This window comes from Canis lupus, chromosome 9 (genome assembly GCF_048164855.1).
Source record: "Canis lupus baileyi chromosome 9, mCanLup2.hap1, whole genome shotgun sequence".
Classification (NCBI taxonomy): domain Eukaryota; kingdom Metazoa; phylum Chordata; class Mammalia; order Carnivora; family Canidae; genus Canis; species Canis lupus.
In genome coordinates, this window is record NC_132846.1 from 35943181 (window position 1) to 35946237 (window position 3057).

Genomic DNA, 3057 nt, shown 5'->3' on the forward strand with positions numbered 1-3057 from the left:
GGAGGGGGAAATGACCGGAACTTGGTAAGAGCCATAACTAGAGGAGAGAATCAAATTGATTTGGACGTTAGGTAGAGGAATGTAGCCACTGCCAAACCTTCTGGGAAAGAAGCCCAAAGGTGGGGCTGGGGATGAAATACTGGGATTGCTGTCTTTCCCACCCTCTAGACTCCTGTCAGCTGAGCCACAAGGCAGAGGACAGAACCTGTTGATATAGTCTACACAGGTCAGCCTCCTGGGGCAGAGAGTGGGGCCAAGTGTGAAGAGTGAGTCTGGAGAGTAAGCAGCCCAGGGCCAGATCATAAAAGACTTGTGTGCCTTGCCAAGCAGTCTGGACTTTGTCCTGCAGACAGGAGGAAACCATAAAAAGGGTTTAAGTAGGGAAGTGACTGCAATGTGAGAGTTTAGACAGGGTGAACCTAAAACTGGTTCTCAAAGTGTGGTACCCAGACCAGCAAGCATCTGCATCACCTGGGAACTTGTCAGAAATGCACATTCTTGGGTCCTCTCACTAAATTATGGGAGTGGGACCCAGCAAGATGTATTTTAACAAGTATTTTCAGGGGATTCTGGTGTGTGCTAAAGTTGGAGAACCACTGGCCTAGAACATTACTCCCAAGTCACATGCTAGCAGAATTACTGGAAAATATGTATGTGTAGTATATTTGCATAGAAATAGTCTGGAGGGATACACTTCAAAATATTAGTAATTCTTATCTCCAGGTGGTAAAATTACATGGGTTTTACTTCTTTTTTTTAAGTTTTATTTATTTATTCATGAAAGACACAGAGAGAGAGAGGCAGAGACACAGGCAGAGGGAGAAGCAGGCTCCATGCAGGGAGCCCAATGTGGGACTCGATCCTGGGACTCTGGGATCATGCCCTGAGGCAAAGGTAGATGCTCAACCACTGAGCCACCCAGGAACTGCTACTTTCTTCTTCTTCTTTTTTTTTTTTTAATTGTTACCAATTTATGATAGTCACACAGAGAGAGAGAGAGAGAGAGAGAGAGAGGCAGAGACACAGGCAGAGGGAGAAGCAGGCTCCATGCACCGGGAGCCCGACGTGGGATTTGATCCCGGGTCTCCAGGATCACGCCCTGGGCCAAAGGCAGGCGCTAAACCGCTGCGCCACCCAGGGATCCCTACTTTCTTCTTTTATTTGTATTTTAACAACTTTTCATAATGCACATGCATTTTGAGATAAGAAATAAAAGTTATTAAAAGAGAAGGTAGTGCTCACTTCAGCAGCATATATACTAAATTTGGAACAATACAGAGAAGATTAGCATGGCCCTTGCACAAGGATGACATGCAAATTCATCAAATGTTCCATATATTTAAAAAGATAATAAAATAAAAGAGAAGGCAGAAAATAAAATGGAAATATGTTAACATTTAAACACTTAAAAATTTTAAAATATGGGTATATCACTAAATTACCATAAACAAAGATGAACGAGATGTCAAGCTGAGAAGAATTTGTAAATTATATGACAGTGGGTTAATAAGAAAAAGAATATCCCAGTATAAGTTCAGCTATTGTAAGCCATAGTCTAGTCTAAAAAAGAAGAAATATGAATAAGAATGTGAGTTTTTAAAAATGTGAATATGAATTTTAGAAAAATTAATGTTGCCAATAATCAAAGAAATGAAAAATTAACATAGGCACACTTTTTGCTTATTTGATTGGCAAAGATTGAGTAATCCAGAGTTTTGTGAGAGTGTGGAAAATGAATATTTTATCATGGTTTTGATAAGAATATAAAGTTTCAAAATTTTTAAATGGAAATTTCAAAATATGTTTTGAAAGCCTTAAAATACAGTCTTTGATCAGATAGGAATTTTTCCTGAGAATATAATTGGTTAATTATCCATAAGTGTATGTTTAGCTAACAAACATTAAAAAGATGATTAACCTCACAACTAATCTGAGAAGTGAAAACAATAAACTGTATTTCATCCACAGCACTGTCAAAGCTTAACGTTTTTTCCAATGTCAACTGTTGTCAAGGTTCTGAAAATATGGATATGTATTGCTGATAGGAAGCTAACTAGGTATATTCACTTTGGAAGACAAATTTGACACTCTCTATTAAAAAAAATACTATGCTTACTCTGACCCAATGACTCTACCTTTTGGTGCCTAACCAGAGAAAAAGATACACATCTACGAAGAGAAATAAGTACATGTTCATATACTATTTATAATAGAACCTCACCAAAAAAGAACAGCCTAAATTTCCATACATAAAGAACAGACACATGGGAGATAGTAAAGTCATAATATGAAGGAATGAATTTAGATTTCTGTAAAACTACGTAGGAACAGATTATCAAAACATTGCTGAATGAAAAGGCAAACCACAGAATGATATACGCAGAACAATACTGTTGGTGTAAAAAACATAAGGCTTTACTAAATGTTTTTTGATACATATATTATGTATGTATAAAAATGGATTATAATATGCACCAAACTCATCATAGTTATTTCCTCTGCAGAGAAAGGAGAGGACCAAATGAGTAGACAGTCACCAAAGGGAGTTTTCATTTTACTTGGAACAGTCTCATCTCTTTCTTTTTTAAAAGAAGAATGTTGATATACTTTAAAAATACTTATATACATGGAAAAGTTGGGAAATAATGTGTTGCAACATTAATAGCAGTTAATTTTGGGTAGTGGGAAATGAGTATTTGTTTCTGCTTTCTATGTTTTTATTTATTAAAGATTCAAACTCTTCTCCCAAAGAGATGTATATAAAGAATCTTTACCATTGCTTTGTTGAAGGAGAAGAGGAAGGAGGGGGAAAGAGGAGGAGGAAGGGAGGAGGAGAAGAAGAAAGAAGAAAGATGGAAGGAAGGAAGAAAAGGAAAAAGGAAAGAAAAAAATCTGAAAGGCTATATAGTATATGACTGGCTGCTAGGGGTTGGGGAAAGGAGGGATGAATAGAAGTGCAGAGGATTTTTAGGGCAGTGAAACCAAGCTGTATGGTATTATAATAACAGATATATGTCATTTTACATGTGTTCAAAGGCATAGCATGTATAACACCAA

The 3057-nt window shown here is 37.0% G+C and overlaps 1 non-coding gene across 1 annotated transcript; it reads left to right on the top strand.

Annotated features, from left to right (window-relative positions):
• The first annotated feature begins 1234 nt into the window (after positions 1-1234).
• On the top strand, positions 1235-1341 carry LOC140640824 (U6 spliceosomal RNA). The gene has a single exon (XR_012037443.1). It is a non-coding gene; the product is annotated as a U6 spliceosomal RNA (small nuclear RNA).
• The last annotated feature ends 1716 nt before the right edge of the window (positions 1342-3057 follow it).